Source organism: Chiloscyllium plagiosum, unplaced genomic scaffold, assembly GCF_037043375.1.
Source record: "Chiloscyllium plagiosum isolate Xiang-an unplaced genomic scaffold, Cpla_swu_hap1 HiC_scaffold_39, whole genome shotgun sequence".
In the NCBI taxonomy this organism is placed as follows: domain Eukaryota; kingdom Metazoa; phylum Chordata; class Chondrichthyes; order Orectolobiformes; family Hemiscylliidae; genus Chiloscyllium; species Chiloscyllium plagiosum.
The window spans coordinates 19,289-39,475 of record NW_028270177.1 but is presented as its reverse complement, the minus strand read 5'-3'; the positions used below and the strand labels follow the sequence as shown (position 1 = coordinate 39,475).

Genomic DNA, 20,187 nt, shown 5'->3' with positions numbered 1-20,187 from the left:
TTGCTTTCTCACCCTGCTGACTACAGACGACCGCTGAGCCAAGCAGATAAGAAATTCGCCCCATGAGTCTGTGAGTCAGGGAATGCACACGTATATGAGGAGCCGAGACAGTTTCCTGTCTTTTAGACATTTCCAGATGTTATAACCTTTGTTGATGTATTCTGGTTGCTCAAGGGTGTGGGTTATTTCCAACACAGCCAGCTGTGAAATTTTATTTGGGGATTTAATTATTTCCATCTGGGTTGACCTTGTGCTTTGTTACAGCATTTACATTAAACAGGATTATGAAAAATCTACTGAAAACTGTATGTTTTAGTTTTTGATTGTGACAATTCAAATGCCATTGCCACTTCTCATGAAAAGGCCTTGCACTTGGCCAGGCATACAGGGCGGGACAATTGATCACTTCCCTGTATAAAGCAGTAGTTCCTTTAAATGTACTTTAAATGGGGAAAGACTGCAGAAAGCTGCAGCGTAGAGGGATTTGGATGCTCTCATGCATAAATCACAAAAATCTAGTGTTACATAGTTGTGTAGTGTTGCCCCTTTAAGAGAGCAGGTCAGGTGACCCAGTGCAGGAGGTGGACAGGCATTTGGGACCAACTGTGGAGCTGAGAGAAGGTATGATAAAGGATTCCCTGTTCTAGATTACCCTCCATCTACCTTGTGTTTTATTTCTTGTTCTAGTGGACCACAAACATAACAACTGGTGTTAAGCGTTGCACCCGGTCACAAGCTGTGTGCAAGTGACCTTTATTTCTGTTGGGAGGACAAACATCACTCAAAAATAGCACACAGGGTTGTGGAGGTAATATCAAGAAGTGGCTGCGAGGGGACTCGGGCTGTGGGTGAGTGGTACACACATGGGGAGCAGGCCAAGAATGGCATCACGAGGGGGCTTGGGTCACAGCCAGCGACTGAACTGGAGAGCACTCACCTAGGAGCTTATTGAAGTTGTTGCGGAGATTGGTTGTGAGGGGATGTCGGCTGCAGGCAATACAGGGAAGAATGGCATCCTAACACAATGAGGGAGCAGCCAATGCAGAAAATGTTCATCGAAGGATGTGGGCTGTGAAATGCTACTAGACTTGAGTAGTGGAAAAATTTCTCACTGGCAGAAAAACAAAATGACAGGCCAATTTGAAGTGATGGGACCTTTTGTTGAAGAGATAGGATGTTGGACACTGTACACCAAATGTTTTAGTGTGTATTTAAAGGTGAATAAAATGGCTGAAGACATTATGTTACCAGTTTTCTTAAGTACAATTGGGAGCAAGACCTTCACAATTCGAGGTAGTCTCGAGGTGCAGAGAAACCTGCGGAGAAGACCTACCAAGAAATGTGCAAAGTGTTGTGCACCAAAGCCACTGATGATTGCAGAACATTTCTGTTTTTATAAATGGCTACGGTATGAAGGCATCTATTTATGGCCACCTTAAATAGATTAGCAGAGCATTGCGAATTAGGGGGTTCCTCTAATGTGTCTCCTGGGACCATTTGGTTTATGACCTTTAACAGGAGACCACTCAGCAGAAGCTACGAACAAGGAGAGACTTGGATTTCAAGGCATATTGCTACCTTTATGGAGTTGGCTACCAGCAAAGCAACAGTAGAAGCTCAGTAGAGTGTGGTACTAACTGTAGATGTTTCAGGATGGTGGCAGCAGATTGGCAGCATTCAGACTACTGAGTCACGTACTTGTACTCTTCTGTCTACTGTTCTTTTCTTTCATTTTATTTCTTTTTATTTCTGTTTACCTTTGCCTTTTACTTTTGCTTTATTTCCTTTAAAGTCTTTTCTGTTACGTTTCCACCTCGGTCGCAGTGGCATTGATGATAGCATCAGCTAGAGTGGACCCTGCGTGGAATGATGAATATAGATGGTGGCACAGGCCTGGATAATAGTGAGGCAGAGTAAACTACAAAGGAGAAGACAGCTGACGGCAGCAGCAACACCAGGATGAGGTGAACACGACTCCACTCCAGTCCAAGCAAGGAGCAGATCCCAGGCTTAATTCCACGGTCTAGACTTGCAGGCTGAACTGAGGCTATAGGTCTGCAGCTAGTCAGGTGCCTGACAGCGGAAATGGCAATGGCAGCAAGTTTGGTCCCCGTGTAGGACCCTGCAGAGCATTTGAAAAACTTAGAATAAATCCTGGAAAAGGTTTCAGGAGTATGACATACAAGTGAAAAGGGAGAAATACAAGCTTTTAGAGTACCTGGCCACGTAATCAGTGGTGAGGGTTTACACAAGGCATCCAAGAAGGTGGAGGCTAACATGAAGGCCCCTAGACTGGAGAACGTGTCTCGTCTGAGACCATTCTTGGGCCTTATAAATGACTGTGTGGCAAGTTCGTGGTCTGATCTGACAACCAGGCTGATCGGCCCTGAAGAAGGGTTACACCCAAAACGTCAACTTCTCCGCCTCTTGATGCTGCCTGGCTTGCTTGTTGTTCCAGCCTCCTGCTTGTCTAGATCATCAGTGGTGGCAACATGCCTGCAGAGATGGGTGCTGGCTCCATCAACTTACTCATGTGAAATCAGATACTGACAAGTGGAGAAGCATGACAATACAGATGCTTTGTTAAAGCTACCAAGAGGAGTAAGAATTTTCTTGACTGGAACCTGAAAATTGTATTTTTCCCAGGATGACAAGGTATTGATGTCAGTGAGTCAGGTGTGGAGAGGGAGAACCAGTCATGAAAATACTCATAATTATACGGAATTATCTATATCAGATGGGTGTTTAAGTGGGGAGTGAACGTTTACATTCCTGTCCAGTTAAGGGGAAAGACCAAGTCCAGCAGGATGTGACAATGCTGCTCCTTTGACAAGGATATTCTGTCCTTGCTGTTGTTTTTGAGAGGGGTCGTAAATGCATAGATTCCAATGAGTCTGGTTTGTATGGGTTTTAGGGTCAATTTGATTTTAGCTAACAGATACTGTCTCAGGCAAAAAAGCTTTCAAGCTTTTAAAAAAGCACTTGTACAATGAAAAGGGAGTGGCTAGTTCTCCCAGCTCCAAGAAACAGCTCCATATGAACGTTTCTCTCTGACATTTCTCCTGTAAGAACCTGTGATTGATTTTATCTTATTTGCCAAGGGAGTGTTTATAGGGATGTTGCAAGTATTTGGAACAGCATCATGAAGTTGCGATAGAGTCAATTAGGTTTTCAAATAGTTTTGTTATTCTAAATTCAGTTTTCTTTTGTTCATGTGTATAATAAATTCTGTTTTGTTTGAAACTGAGTAGTTGGGCCAGCTGCATCACTCCTGAAATATCTGTTAGAAGCAGGTGTAAAATGGTCAGAAAAGTTAGGGTCTGGGCTACCTTCTAGAAGTGTTTTGAGGGGTTCTGGACTGGTCCATAAGAAAGGGCACCCCTCTCCATGGTGCGAATGAAAGAAATAGCCAGGAGCTACTTTTGATGGTCATATGTGGACTCTCACATCAAGGAGAAAGTGGATTATGTGAATCCTGCAAATTAGTAAGGAAGGCATCATTGTGGCATCCTTTCATCTCTGGGAATGGTCTCAAATCATCGTGGCAGTGAATTTGCATCTATTTCACAGGACTGGTAGGATGGATGTTACTCATGGTTGTGGATGAAGTCTGTCTATTTTAATGCAAGAAGTATAGGAATATGGATGATGAACTTAGAGCATGGATCAGTCCTTGGAACTATGATGTTGTGGCCATTACATAGACTTGGATATCACGGGCAGGAATGGTTGTTGGATGTTCCACGTTTAGATGTTTCAAAAAGATTAGTGGGGGAGGTAAGTGGGATGGGGGAGTGACATTGCTAATCAGGGATGGTATCACAGCTGCAGAAAAGGAGGTCATAAAGGAGGGTTTGTCTACAGAGTCAGTATGGGTGGAAGTCAGTAACAGGAAAGGAGCAGTCACTTTATTGGGATTTTTCCACATACTCCTGAATAGCAACAGAGACATGGAGGAGCAGATTTGGAGGCAGATTTTGAAAAGGTGTAGAAGTAACAGGGTTGTTGTCATGGGTGACTTTAACTTCCCTAATATTGATTGGAACCTCCTTAGTTCAAATAGTTTGGATGGAGTAGTTTTTGTCAGGTGTGACCAGGAAGGGTTCCTGACTTGATATATAATAAGGCCGATGAGGGGAGGCCATGTGGATTTGGTGCTTGGGAACCAACCACTTGGTGGAAAGTATTTAATTGGGGGAGGGGAAATTACAATGCTATTAAGCAGGAACTGGGGAGCCTAAATTGGGAACAGATGTTCTCAGGGATATGCACGATAGAAATGTGGAGGTTGTTTAGGGAGCACTTGCTGATAGTGCTGGATAAGTTTCTCCCACTGAGGCAAGGAAGGGATGGTAGAGTGAAGGAACCTTGGATAACCAGAGATATGGAACATCCACGCAAGACTAAGAAGGAAGCTTACTTAAGTTTGACAAGACAAGGATCAGACAGGGCTCTAGAGGTTACAAGATAGTCAGGAAGGAAATGAAGAATGGACTTAGGAGAGCCCGAAGGAGGCACATAAAAGCTTTAGCAGTAGGATTAAGGAAAACCCTAAGGCATACTACCCTTATGTGAGGAACAAGAGTAGGGCCGATCAGGGATCGTGGAGGGAACTGGAGTCAGAGAAGTTAGGGAAGGTCCTTAATGAATTCTTTGCTTTAGTATTCACTGCTGAGAGGAACCTTGAAATCTGTGAGGACAGTGTGAAACAAACACCTTGATATTAAAAAGGATGATATGTTGAAAATTTTGAAAAACATAAGAATAGATAAGTCCCCTAGGCTAGACAGGATATACCCAAGGTTACAACGGCAAGCAAGGGAAGAGATTACTGTGTCTTTGGTAATGATCTTTGCATCCTCATTGTCCACTGGAGTAGTACCAAATGATTAAAGGGTGGCAAATGTTATTCCCTTGTTCAAGACAGGGGAATGGGGATAATCCTGGTAACCAAAGACCAGTCAGTCTTATATCTGTGGTGGGAAAATTATTGGAGATGATTATGAGAGACAGGATTTATGATTACGTGGAAAACCATAGTTTGATTAGAGATAGTCAACATGGCTTTGTGAGGGTCAAGTCTCAAAACCTTATTGAATTCTTTGAGGATGTGACAAAACACATGGATGAAAGTAGAGCAGTGGATCTGGTGTACATGAATTTTAGCAAGGCATTTGATAAGGATCCCTATGGTAGGCTCATTCGGAAAGTAAGGAGGCATGGGATACAGGGAAACCTGTCTGTCTGAATACAGAATTGGCTGATCCATAGAAGACAGACAGGGTGGTTGTAGATGAAAAGCATTCAGCCTAGAGCGCGGTAACCTGTGGTGTTTCACAGGGATCAGTTTTGGGATCTCTGCTCTTTATGATTTTTACAAATTACTTGGATGAGGAAGTGGACGGTATAGTGTTGAGGGCTATTGTAGGTTGCAACAGGACATTGACAGGATGCAGAGCTAGGCTGATAAGTGGCAGATGGAATTCAACCTGGAAAAGTGTGAAGTGATTCATTTTGGAAGGTCGAATTTGAATACAGAATATAGCATTAAAGGCAGGATTCTTGGCAGTGTGGAGGAACAGAGGGATCTTGGGTTCCATGTCCGTAGATCCCTCAAAGTTACCACCCACGTTGATAGGGTTGTTAAGGTGTGCAGTGTATTGACTTTCATTGTGCTTAAGAGCTGTGAGGATTATGCTATAGCCCTATAGAGCCCTGGTTAGACCACATTGGAATATTGTGTTCAGTTCTGGTCGCCTCACTATAGGAAGGATGTGGAAGCTTTAGAGTGGGTGCAGAGGAGATTTACCAGGATGCTGTCCTGTCTGGAGGGCATGTCTTATGAAGAAAGGTTGAGGGAGCTAGGGCTTTTCTCATTGCAGCGAAGAAGGATGAGAGGTGACTTGATAGAGGTGTACAAGATGTTAAGAGGCATAGTTAGAGTGAATAGTCAGAGACTTCTTCCCAGAGCAAAAATGGCTATCACAAGGCGGCATAATTTTAAGGTGATTGGAGAAAGGTTTAGGGGAGATGTCAGAGGTAGTTTCTTTACACAGAGAGTGGTGGGTATTTGGAATGCACTGCCAGCAATGGTGGTATAGTCAGATACATTAGGGATACATTAGATACATTTAAGCGACTCTTGGATGATGGTAAAATGAAGGATATGTAAATTAGTCTGATCTTAGTGTAGATTAAAAAGTTAGTATAACATCAAAGGCCAAAGGGCCTGTACTGTACCGTGCTGTGCTGTTCTATGTTCTATTTAGTGATGTTCTCATGCATACAGAGAGCAGCCAGGATGATAGAATTTGCTGCAATGGGATGGTTCCCATATGTGTAAGATGCTATAGCTTGTACAAGTATTGGTGTGGAATGCCCTAGGAGCTGACAGCTTTCTTTGTGAACTGTGAATAAAAGAACAAATGCTCCAAATTTGTGCTTGACATCCAGGTACCTCATAATGACTATTGCATTCTAGAGCATTCAAATCTGAAGTTTTTCATGCTACTTGTCAGTAGCAGGCTGGTTGCTGGAAGATAAGAGCAACCTCCAGAAGACTTAACTCGTAACATCAGTGAGGAATCTTCAGACTTCTTCAAGGAAAAGTGTAATGCTGAAGGTTCCTCCACAAGAGTCAACATTGAGCAGGTGATGCGTCTGTTCGGATGAGATTCAGACACTGTATAGCTCTGTCAGTGCACAGTGTTACCTCCAGAAACAGTATCCTAAACATCATTATGTGCTGAACCCTCCACAACCTCTCAAAACAAGGAGCGATGACTCCAGAAAGTAAGAGATGGAGGAAAAACATGCCTTCTCTGATATACAAAGATGAGTTGATGATTGTGGTATGGACCAGGAAGCTGCTCAGTGACAGAAAAAGGGCCGGGGCAATGTCAGGGAGTTCGAACACAGATGTCAGGGGTCGGGTCAGTTGGTATTCAGGGTTTGCTTATTGTGGAGGTTTGGGGTGAATACAGTCATGGGCATTAGTCCATTGATCATTCAGGATGGTGCAAAGGGGCTTTTAGGGGCAGTAAGGGCAAGGATGGTGGGGTTTCACTGTCAAAAAGGATGTGGGAGTGGAGGCTGATGGGGAAGCAGTGGCGTTTGTAAAGGTGGGGACAAGGACATTAAAGTAATGAGTTATAGTGAATGGAAGAGGGATTTGCTGAATAGTACATGGAACCCATTAGAAGGGTCTTATTGGTGACAAACCTCGTGACATCCACGGGGAGACCTCAGAGGCTCAGGGCAGGCATCATTAGGGTGTAACATCAGGTCTCAGAGGGCAGGAAAAGTGAAGGGTTACTGAGCCTGAAATGTTAACTCTGCTTTCACTCAACAGATGCTGCCAGACCTGTTGAATTTCTTTGGGCAATATCTGTTTTTGTTTCAGTTAGAGGCAAAGTTCAATGTGGTGCATCTTCACATGAAGGGGATCAATGGAAATTTAGGTTTAGGGGTAATGCGAGATAAAAAGAGACATAGAGGCCCTGGAGGTGGGGAATAATTGGTGACCAGGGTGAGCCCTGCCATCACTTGCCCTTATTACACTGTGCGATGCAACTGGAAAATAGTTGAGACAATGCCCAGGGTCAGGACAAAAGAGTGGGATCCATGTCAGCTGGACAGTAGAACGGTGAAGGGACAAATGCATGAAGCAGGTTTGTGCAAACTCCAGCTACATTTAATTTGCAATTACTTAATTGTCCATTAGCAAAGCACGCAGAGTGAGCATGCTTAGGGTCGAATGCTGGTGAAAGGCAACTTGTACAATGCCATTGTTCCTTGCAACTTGAATACTGGCGTCTCAATGACACTGGGATAGCAACAATGACTTTAAAAGATGACAGTGCTGCTCAAAGCCAAACAATTAATTACGTAATGTACAAGGATGCTGTGGGAGGCAGAGACCATCACTTCGTTATCTATTGTGTAAATTTAACTATGGACTGTCCTGAATATAATGAGAATTTGAAGGATTAATGTGGGACTGATGTGGAAAGGAGATTGGAGCACAAAGAAACAGCTATAATGTGCTTGTCACGCAGCCATACAGCACCTACACCAGGTTGATGCATTGTGCTGCAGTCCAGGCAGTAGGATTCAGAACCCAGGTGCAAGGAGCCATCACTGCACAGACATGGCACTGAGAATACTATATCTCGACATCGCAAAACTCATCAACAGGAAAGCTGTTCCATAAGGTCAAGTTGAGGTGATCCGTGATCACACTACCCTGGCATCTACCACAGCTTCTACATCCCACAGCAGTCTCACATACCTGGTGTGTTTGAGGGTCTAGGGACCTTACAGGGCTGGTTATTTGATGACAATGGCTTTCTATTGTGACTCTGGCTCATGAGACCATTGTGCATCCTGACTTATGTGGAGTGCATATACAATACAGATGATGGGGCTGCTGAAGATATGGTTCTGCTGCTTGGACTGGTCTGGGAGGGTTCCTCCAGTAAACTTCAAACAAAGTATGCTGCATCACCCTTGTGTGTGGTGTGCTGCTCAGTTGGAACAGGCAATGGGGAGATGTGACTGACGCTGAGGATCTGTGGAACAGGAGGATGACAAAGACTTGGGGGATGAAGAAGCTGTCCTTGTCTATGACAGAGCTTAGTCCTGTCTGGCCAACACGACTTGGTTCCAGTCGGTGAGAGCTGGGTGCAGAAGACCATCGTGGAATGTCACTAGTGAAGAACAAGGTCAAATTGGCAACAAATTGGCAACAAGGTCAAATTGGCAACACTCCCAAAGGTGGCACACTCAAAGAATGCTAGCCTTTTGGCAGCCATCTGGTGAGTGGCGAATTGTTCCAGAATCTCTCAATTGTGAGGCAGAAGAGGAGACATTTGGCCCACCATGCCTGCTTCAGTCTCCTGTCTTTCCCCCTTATACTGCAAACTATTTCTATCTAAATAATAATCCATAGTCCTCTTCAATGTCTCAATTGAACTTGCCTCCTTACTATATTTCCAGGTAATGTATTCTAAACTACTCACTATGTAAAAATGGTTTTTATCACATCACCTTTGCTTCATCTATACATCACTGTAACCTATGGTCTGTCCTTCCTTTCTTTTATGAGCAGGAACATCTATACCTACCCTATCCAGCTGGCTCATGAGTTTCAAAACCTCTATCAAATCTGGCAGCCTTCTTTCCAAGAAGAACAATCCCGACTTCTCCAATCTATCCTCATAAATGGAATTTCACATTCCTGGAGCCGTTCTTGTAAGCCATTTAGAGTCATAGAGATGTACAGCATGGAAACAGACCCTTCGGTCCAACCCGTCCATGCCGACCAGATATTCCAACCCTATCTAGTCCCACCTGCCAGCACCCAGCCCATATCCCTCTAAACCCTTCCTATTCATATACCCATCCAAATGCCTTTTAAATGTTGCAATTGTACTAGCCTCCCCCACTTCCTCTGGCAGCTCATTCCATATACATACCACCCTCTGTATGAAAAAGTTGCCCCTTAGGTCTTTTTTATGTGTTTTTCCTCTCACCCTAAACCTATGCCCTCTCATTCTGGACTCCCCAACCCCAGGGAAAAGACTTTGTCTATTTGTCCTATCCATGCCTCTCATATTTTGAAAACCTCTGTAAGGTCACCCCTCAGCCTCCGACGCTCCAGGGAAAACAGCGTCAGCCTGTTCAGCCTCTCCCTATAGCCCAAATCCCCCAACTCTGGCATCATCCTTGTAAATATTTTCTGAACCCTTTCAAATTTCACAACATCTTTCCAATAGGAAGGAGACTTGAATTGCATGCAATATTCCAAAAGTGGCCGAACCAATGTCCTGTACGGCCGCAACATGACCTCCCAACTTCTGTACTCAATACTCTGACCAATAAAGGAAGGCATACTAAATGCCTTCTTCGCTATCCTATCTACCTGCAACTCCACTTTCAAGGAGCTATGAACCTGCACTCCAAGATCTCTTTGTTCAGCAACACTCCCTAGTGCTTATCTGCATTGAACTGCATTTGCCAATCCTCAGCCCACTTCCCCATCTGATCAAGATCCTTCTGCATTCTTTGATAATCTTCCTTGCTATCAACAATACTCCCTAATTTTGTATCATTTGCAAATTTTCTAATCATACCTTGTACATCACATCTAGATCATTTATGTAAACTAAAAATGACAAAGATCCCAGCACCCACCTCTGTGGCACACTACTAGTCACAGGCCTCCAGTCCAAGAAACAACCTTCAACCATCACTTTCTGTTTCCTACTCATCTCTGGAATCAATCTAGTGAATGTCTTCTGAGCTGTCTCCAATGCAACTACATCCCTTCTCAAGTAAGGGAACCAAACTTGTATGCGGTATTCCAGGTGCTGTCTAATTAATGCTTTGTTTAGTTATAGTTGCACTTCTCTACTTTTATACTCTATTCCTTTAGCAATAAATGTCAAAATTCCATTTGCCTTTCTTGGTTACCTTAATAAAGTGCACAATGCATACAAGAGCACAGAGGTGATGTTGAACTTGTATAAGATACTTGTTAGACCGCTGAAGTTTTTTATACAGTCTGGGTGCCTCATTACAGGAAGGATGTGAATGCATTGGAGACAGTGTAGAAGCATTTTGGGAAAGCAAATCTTAGCAGGACTTATACACTTAATGGTAAGATATCCTATGAACAAGAGGTTTTGTTTCCCATTCTCATTTGGAGAGCTTGTGCAGAAACGGTGGGTTAAATATCCTCCCGTGATTCTGAAATGAATCTGTGCTGATGGACAGGATTGCTAAATGGCCTTCTTTGAGATTTTAGAGACATCATCCTTAGAGGTGGTTGTGTTGGTGACTGAAAGTATTCCCCCAGAACCAATCTCCTCCTCTTTTTCTTTTGCTATTTGCTAATATTCGGAGCGGATAATAGAAAGAGTCAGCTGCTGGACCCATGCATTGATTTATTTAAACAAATTACTATATTGTCTACATATTTGATAACAGCACAATGCAGATATACTTATTAGTTTTCCGTGAGAGTCTTACCTTTCCATTGGTGTAGCCATAGTTACACTCCTGCCCTGCCAGTTCTGCGACTTACTCTTCAAAAGGGGCAAAGCCGCAAATATCAGGCACCCTTTCACTGGTCTGGGAGACTCCCTGTCCAGTTAAAGGCATTCTCTGTTTGTTTGCAGAAAAGAAATCAAGGATTGAGTGTCTAAACAATGGGTGCGTGAACAGTCTTGTTAGGTAATGGACAGGTGTCCAGTAAGTAACTAGAAAATGCACTGCTCAGAAGCTTTTATTTAATTCACTCATAGGTTGTGGACCTTGCTGGCTGGCCAGAATTTATTGCCCTTGAAGTGAACGGCTTGCTAGACCATTTCACTGGGCAGTTAAGAGTCAACCATATTGCTGTGGCTTTGGAGTCATATTTAGGCCAGACCAGGTGGGGATGATAGATTTCCTTCCCTGAAGGACATTAGTGAGCCAGATAGGTTTTTCTGACCAGTGGCAATGGTTTCATGGTCATCAGTAGATTTTTAATTCCTGATTTTTAAAAAAATTTAAATTCCACCATCTGCCATGGTGGGATTCAAACCCGGGCCTGCAGAACATAACCTGAGTTTTTGGATTAATAGTCTAGCAATAATACAACAAAGCCATCATCTTCCCAATGAAGGTAGAAGATTGACAATATGAAGTGGCTGTCACACATCAAGTCCAGATTTTCCAGTGTGGTGGTGTTGAATCTTACACATGGTTTTCCTATTTGACATGCCTGTCATTAGACAAAGTTAGACAATGATGCATCTATGTGTGTCAGTTTGCAGTGAGTAGACAGTGCTACATACTTTTGCTATTGCTGGGGAGGATGGCATCTCTGCCTGTCTTGGATGGCCTTCGTCAAAATCTCTAGTGAGGCCTAACCTGTGGAGCTGGTTCCATCCTGCTGTGGGGTGGGATGGGGTTGGTAGCAAACACAAGTTCGAGCAACAAAAGAAGGTCCTGGAGGAATGGGTTTGGTGGCCCCATAAGATTTGTCATTCAACTTGCAGAAAGTGGGTTTGCATGTGCAATAAGCTGAAAATCACGTAATTGCATTAAAAATTCCATCCACCACCATTTATTTATCATCTACTTTCAGGCCGTCCCTGGATTTGGATTCCACAGTGAAAGACTTTGCCCACAGAGTGGAAAAGGAGTGACATAGACAGAGTTGACAAGAATATGAAACTCAGGACTTGCCACCATTTTAAACATGAGCCAGAGACAGTGTGAAACAAATGAAGCTGAGTTTCACAAGTGTTACAGGTAATGTATGAAGCCATGAAGGAGGTACTTTAGGGCTACTGCTGAGAGTCACCTAATTTTAATTTATACAGATTTTCAGCCATTTTCTAAATTATTCTCTTTTGCTTCGCTTTGACTAGGAATACAGTGCTGCACACTCAGGGCATTTTATCCCAGCATATGTATTTGCTTTATTCTCTGGTTAAAATATGTCTGAAGGAATATTATTCCAGCTACATTGATCCCTGTGGAATCCCACACTTCTCTTAAAATCACTATTTTCAGTGACATGACCACAGCTTTAAGTGATGACCCTCTGTAATTGAAATCCTCATCTTTCAAACATGACTTATCCCCTCTTGAATTGATTGCCTTTGACCTCTAAAGACAACAACATCCAGATTGAGTGATCTCCTTATCAGATAATCTGTTTCTCATAATATTCTAACTGAATGGAAAACAAAAAAAAATGAATAACACAATACTTTACAGTTACTTTATATCCTTTAACTATAGAAGCAAATTCATACTTAACCATCGTGAGGCTAATGGGCAGTGAAATCCAACTCTGATTTCAGATCAAAGTTTGAAGCCAGGTGCTTTACAATCGACATCCAATTTATCCTCGGCAAATAAGTTAGACAAGAGCAATGAAGAGAGGCTTCTATAGCAACAAATTGCTGATGTCTAACAACAGCTGTTCCTGTTTTGTGTGGGCTTATAGACGAGTGGGCAGGGTGCTTGGAAAAGAGACAGACACTTCATTGTTCTCAGACTCTATAAATCTGGTGCACATAGTGTGAGAAATGTCCTGCTTTCATGGTTCCATTCTCTACAGATCCACATTGCTCCCAGATTGGTTGTTTCAAGCTGGACCAGCTTTTCCAACAGCTGTAGATGTTTATCACTGTGTAATTGTCTGAATGCATATAACAGCTGGATATTAATCTCTCTACAACTGCACAGGGATTTGTGAAGTTATGTCTACCAAGTCAAATTTGAAAAGTATGGGTGGAGTTTACAACTACGCTGATTTTATCTTCCCTCTGTTTGAGGGACAATAGGTAAGAGACACCTCTTCTTTTCTGTTATGTTCTAAATGCAATCTGCATCTTTGGGAAGGGCATCTGTCTCAATTTGTGGTAATTTGCAGATTAAGGCAACATTATGTCACCACAATCTGCTCAGTTACTTCATTTGGAGGTCTAAATGGGAGATGGGGATGTGACTAAAGAGGTGAAGGAAAAGGGTCTGATGAGAGAGACCGAGCCTAAGTTGTGTTGTGGAGAAGAGGAGCTGAGTGTGGAGCAGGGCATTTGGCTTGTGGTGGAGGATTTGGGGAAGGCAGGAGTCTGAACTGGAAAAAGAGACTAAACGACGAATATTGCTGAGCAGGAGAGGGAGAGGAGAGTAGTGACATGTTTCATTGTCAGGCCACTCCTGAGGACAGACTGGTCTTGAGTAGGGTGAGCAAGATGGAACCTTCGAATATCCCAAGGCATACTTGGGTTTCCTTCTACTTTCCTTGAATGCCGTCTCTGATTTTCAGGTGGTGGATCTGGCTGGGATCGGAATAGGTGCTGCTGATTGTTATGGAGACAGCTCTCAGTTCCTTCACCTGCTTCAGGGTCACTCAGGTGCACACCCCAACTCCCGAAACCCATCAGCAGCTCTGTCTTTATCGTTTAAACAAGCTTGCTCCACCTGACCAGACAGGACAATTTCAAGTTTTGCAAATACCTGTATATGAAACTCATTTATGTAATAAAACAATGAAGTAGTGATAGTTTTTGGAATTAGACAGGCCTTAGATGCATAGTCACTTTGCAGATGAAATTTAATGGCAAAAAGTGTGAAGTAAAAAGAGTTGTTCAACATATGAGAGGGTTTGATAGAGTAAATCAGGAGAAAAACTTTCCATGGTAACACTCTGGTACAGAATTAAGGTTTCCATTTCTCTCCCACTCTCGTCCCTGTTTCAGTTTGCTCCATTCTGTTTCCCCTCAGTTTCTTTCCTTTGATTTTCCCCTCTGTTTTTCAACTTCTGTTTCTTCCCTTTCTTGATCTCACTGTCAACAACTACTTCTCTAACATACACACTCTTTCTCCTCCTATGTTTCTTTTCAATCGACACTCATCAATGACACTGCCTCTCTGAATCCCCCAAACTGATTTCTCCTGCTATTTTCCACCTTCTGATACTCAATGTCTGATTCTCCTTCTCTATCTATGTTTCATCATCTCTGTTTCTCCTACTCTGTTTCTTTCGCTTGTTTCTTCCTTGGCTGTTTCACCATGTCTGTCTCTCCGCCTTTGTTTCTCCAACCCGGCATCTCTCCCTCTGGTCCTTTCCCTCTCTTTCTCCCTGTCTTTTTCTTCCCACCTGTTTAACCCTGTGTGTTTCACAATCCTGTTTGGTCATCTCTGTTAAGCCACTCTGTTTCACCCCTACTGTTTTTGCCCTTTAACCCTTTTCTCTCTTCTCCTTTGTTTCTGCTTCTGTGCTTCTGCCCTTAGTTTCTGCATGTTTGATCCTGTGTCTCTGTGCACCCTCTCAGTTTCTCATAGAGTCATAGAGACCTACAGCACAGAAACAGGCCATTTGGCCAAAATTGGTCAATGCCGACCAAAATGTCCATCCACGCTAACCCCATTTACCTGCACTTTTCCCAATTCCTTCTAATCCTTTCCTATCCATGCAATTTGTTCAAAGTTAATGTATCCACTTCCACTGGCAGCTCATTCCAGATGTGCACCGCCCTCTGTGTGAAGAAAGTTGCCCCTCAGCTTCCCTTTTTTTATTCATTTATGGGATGAGGGCAGCGCTGACCAGGCCAGCATTTATTGCCCATTCCTTATTGCCCAGAGGGCAGTTAAGAGTCAACCACAACTTCAATAACAAGTACAGAGGAACCTCAATTATCCGAATGAAATGGGCGGGCACTATTTCATTCGGATAATTGATTGTTTGATTAATTGATTTCCTCCGGGGCTCAGAGTTTTCTGTGAAGTCTACTCTTCGTTCAGGAGATGAGGCAAAAGTACACAGTGCACGAGATCCTGCAGCCTGCTCCCACCCCTCCTGACCCCTCCCAACCCTGTCTGTTCCCTCCCAACCCGTCCCCACCCTGCAGCCTTGACCCTGCACCCCTGTCCACCCCCACCCACTGTCTGACCCCTGTTCCTGGACACCAACAGTAAGACTGCTGCTGCTTTTGTGGGGTAAGTCTCCAAATAGTGTATGTGCGCACACACACCAAAAAACCGTTTTGACAGGTTCCACATCTGCCCTGTACAGGACAATATTGGAGAGATTATCTGGGGAAGGGGGGTTTAGGATACACCCCTGTGTAGAACTCCAGAGAAAGTGTGGGGGGAGAGAGAGAGAGGGCGGGAGCTCAGTCATTTCGAGATGGTGCCTGGACTGTCCAGGACTGTTCCCAGCAGCATTTCAGTGAGCCGAGTTCAGTTTTAATCATTGTACCTGTAAACAAAAGTTGCGATCAGGGTTGAAACAGCTCTTTGACGTAATGTTTCTATCAGGATCTTGAGATCCCCTTCGCATAATCCAGTATTTGGATAATTGATATTCAGATAATCAAGGTTTGTCTGTATACCGTTTTAGATACTGTTGAGGGGCATGTCTTACCAGGGAGAACAAAGGGGAACAGGTCTCGAGCACAGAGTCTGTCCCTGTTGCTCAGAAGGGAAGAGGGGAGAAGAGCAGAGCATTAGTCATTAGGGACTCTAGAGTTGGGGGGGCAAATAGGAGGTTCTGTGGGAACGAGAGAGATTCTCAGTTGGTGTGTTGCCTCCCAGGTGCCAGGGTACACGATGTCTTGAATCGTGTTTTCAGGATCCTTGAGGGGGAGGGGTAGCAGCCCAAGTCATGGTCTACATAGGCACTAATGACACAGGTAGGAGAAGGGATTTAAGGTCAAAATTAAGGGAGTTAGGTTGGAAGCTTAGAGCTAGAACAAAGAGTTGTTATCTCTGATTACCCGTGCCACATGTGAGCGAGGCAAGTCGGGGAATAGGGAGAGAGAGAAGTTGAATACATGACTACAGGGATTGTGCAGGAGGGAGGGAGCTGAAAATGTGTTGCTGGAAAAGCGCAGCAGGTCAGGCAGCATCCAAGGAACAGGAGAATCGTCGTTTCGGGTATAAGCTCTTCTTCAGGAATGAGGAAAGTATGTCCAGCAGGCTAAGATAAAAGGTAGGGAGGAGGGACTTGGGGGAGGGGCGTTGGAAATGCGATAGGTGGAGGGAGGTCAAAGTGAGGGTCATAGGCCGGAGTGGGGTGGGGGCGGAGAGGTCAGGAAGAAGATTGCAGGTTAGGAAGGCGGTGCTGAGTTCGAGGGACTTGACTGAGACAGGGTGGGGGGAGGGGAAATGAGGAAACTGGAGAAATCTGAGTTCATCCCTTGTGTTGGAGGGTTTCTAGGCGGAAGATGAGGCGCTCTTCCTCCAACCGTCATGTTGCCATGGTCTGGCGATGGAGGAGTCCAAGGACCTGCATGTCCTTGGTGGAGTGGGAAGGGGAGTTGAAGTGTTGAGCCACGGGGTGGTTGGGTTAGTTGGTCCGGGTGTCCCAGAAATGTTCTCTGAAACGTTCCGTAAGTAGGCGGCCTGTCTCCCCAATATAGAGGAGGCTACATCTGGTGCAGCGGATGCAATAGATGATGTGTGTGGAGGTGCAGGTGAATTTGTGGCAGATAGCGAAGTGTCCCTTGGGGCCTTGGAGGGAATTAAGGGGGGAGGTGTGGGCGCAAGTTTTACATTTCGTGCGGTTGCAGGGGAAGGTGCCGGGAGTGGAGGTTGGGTTGGTGGGGGGTGTGGACCTGACGAGGGAGTCACGGAGGGAGTGGTCGTTTCGGAACGCTGATAGGGGAGGGGAGGGGAATATATCCCTGGTGGTGGGGTCCGTTTGGAGGTGGTGGAAATGACGGTGGATGAGACGCTGTACATGGAGGTTGGTGGGGTGGTGGGTTAGGGTGAGGGTGAGGGTGAGGGTGAGGGTGGCCTGCGATAGGGTGAGGGAGAGGGAGAGAGACCTGTGTTAGGGTTAGGGTGTGTGTGTGATAGGGTTAGGGTTAGGGTCAGGCGATAGGGTTAGTGTGAGAGGTAATTTCGGTTTAAACTTTAAGATGTGCCTGGACCACAGACTGATCTATAATAAAAGACAAAACTTTTGTTTCTTTTCTAGAACATTTTATATACTCAAAAGTAGAATAGTTTAAATTGTGCAGAATGCTGACAATTTGTGAGCAGAGTAAAAAAACAAACAGGCCCTTGATTGATGAAACCATTAACACAGGCAGGGAAGGATGAGTCCTTGACTGATAAGACTGCAGGATAGGGAAACGACTCGAGAGACATCTGCTACAGATTGATAAGACCGCTAGCACAGACAGAGAAGAATAAGTCTTTGACTGATAAGACTACAGGGTGAGAAAAACAACAACTTTAGAGACTCTGAAGACATTTGTTGCAGACTTTGTGATAAGAGTACAAATTGGAGAATAATGATGTTTTTAAGAATGTGAACCTCATGGCTCGTTAGAGCCAAGGAGGGGAGGGACTTGTACTGTATATAATGGGAGACTTTGTAAGCCTCAGCGCGCCTTTTTGTTTTCAAGGGTGCCCAACTCTGCAGACTTGTTAATAAAACTTTGTTTTCCTGAATTTGTCTAGAGCGATTATTGAGAAGCGATTTTCGTTTCTAACAACTTGGGGGCTCGTCGTCCGGGATCAACACTCCGGCCGCAAGGGGAGTTGAGGAAGGATATCGGAGAAGGTGCACCCTGCCGAGTTCGGCAGTCCCTGATTCCTTGCTTGTCGCCCCGCGCGGCTTGAGCGAGTGATATCCGGGAGGCTCAGGAAAACAAAGGAGGGGTGTACCCGAGGCAGTGGGGACGGTTAACGATCGAGTAATTTCGGTGCACCGAACCCAGGTAAGAAAAAAACCTACGGGGACCTACGGGGTGCCTGTGGATTTTTCTACAGAGACGTGGGACTCAGGAACCTAGAAACTGGGGCTCGCCTGTGAGGGATTTTGCAGAGACCGTGTTTGAGGAGGAACGTGTACCTACGGGGTGCCTGTGATCTGTGTCACAGAGACGTAGGACACAGGAATCCAAAGACCGGGGGTGCCTGCAAAGGAACCTGGGCGATCACGGGACTGAAGGTCCGGGAATTGGCTACATTGTGATAGATTATCACGGGAAAAATACGAAGTCCTCGGAAATGGGAAATAAGGGATCTAAGGCGATTAAGGGAAAGGTAGGCTTAAACAGGGACAATGACACATACCCCGGGGTACCTGACGATAGTCCGTTAGGGAGAATGCTAAATAATTGGGATCAGGGTGGAAGAAAGGGAAAATCTAAAAGGAAGATGGTAAAATACTGTCAAAAGTGGTCCCAGAAACCTATTCAGGGCGACTCAGTGTGGTGGCCTAGATTCGGTACTGACGAAGACTGGGTCCGGCAAGCCCTCATTTTATATGTCAATTCAAAACCTGATGTTAATCTGGAAGAAAGTGATTATGCCCTTTGTTGGCTACCGGTTACGATATCTTGCCAAATGCAGGTAACTAATAAAGACTCGAAAGGGCAGAAAGAATGGGACCCTTTAGATCACTTACCGCCGCCCTACGTGACCCCGTCTGCCCCACAAAATGTTCCTTCGGGTGACGACGATTCAGGGGAAGGGGAAGAAAATGGGGAGGAATCACAAACTACCTCAGGGGTACAGACCAGATCTCAAGCTGGAAAGGGTCACAGACAAAACCCTGTCTCGATTGCAAGAATGAATCCACTCCGGGAAGTGCCCATGGGGGGTGAGGAAGGAAGGACGGGATATGTGAATGTTCCCTTGACGAGTACTGAAGTACGGAATTTCAGGAGGGAGATGAAGGGTCTACTAGAGGACCCCATGGGACTTGCTGAACAATTGGATCAGTTCCTGGGTCCGAATACTTACACGTGGGAAGAGATGTGTTCCATCATGAAAACATTGTTCTCTAGCCAGGAGCGTCAGATGATACGACAAGCTGCGCTCTTGGTCTGGGAGAGAGAGGGGGGAGAAGGAGGGGAGCAGAAGTTTCCCCTCACCGACCCCGAGTGGGATAAGAACACGGAGGAAGGACAGCGCAACATGAGAGACATGCGGGAATATTGGATAAAAGGAATAAGACACGCAGCCCCGAAGGGGCACAATTTTACCAAGGCCTTTGGTAATCATCAAAACCCGGAGGAAACCCCTACGGACTTCCTAGACAGGATTAGGAAGAATTTGCAGCAGTTTGCTGGGGTGGACCCTGAGACGGACGTGGGGCAACAACTCATACGGGTAGAGTTTGTATCAAAGGCCTGGCCGGACATACGAAGGAAGTTAGAGAAAATGAATGATTGGGATAGTAAATCTTTAAGTGAATTACTACGGGAGGCGCAAAAGGTGTTTGTGAGAAGGGACGATGAGAAGCAAAAGAAGGCGACAAAGATAATGATGCAAACGGTGCAACAAATGACAGCTGGAAGAAGGGAAAAGGGAGAGCCGTGGCAGAAACAGGAAAGGGGAGAGTCGTGGCAAGAGCAGAGGAAAAGAGAACCATGGCCGGAACAAAGGAAGAGTGGAGGAACGCGAGACCGCGACAGGGAAACGAAGAGGACACTCAGATGTTACTATTGTAATGAAGAGGGACATTTTAAACGGGAGTGCTCCCGCTACAAGCGGGAGGTGAGGTCGTACACCCTGATGGAGGAAGATTAGGGAGGTCAGGGGTTCCTACCCTTGGGGCAAAAGGACTATCGACAGGAACCCCTGGTAAACTTGAAAGTAGGGCCCCAAGGATCGGAGATCACATTTATGGTGGACTCGGGAGCCGAAAGATCAAGTATAATCCAA

General features: G+C 44.9%; 1 protein-coding gene across 1 annotated transcript in view; it reads right to left on the bottom strand.

The window, feature by feature from the left end:
- cilp (cartilage intermediate layer protein, nucleotide pyrophosphohydrolase) overlaps window positions 1-12,889 on the bottom strand; it is a 110,612-nt gene extending 97,723 nt beyond the window's left edge. Inside the window, exons 1-2 of the mRNA XM_087981131.1 lie at window positions 12,815-12,889; window positions 11,032-11,166 (exon numbers count right to left, since the gene is read on the bottom strand). The gene's annotated coding sequence lies outside the window, so the exon portion shown is untranslated. The remainder of the gene's footprint in view (window positions 1-11,031; window positions 11,167-12,814) is intronic.
- Window positions 12,890-20,187: the final 7,298 nt, after the last annotated feature.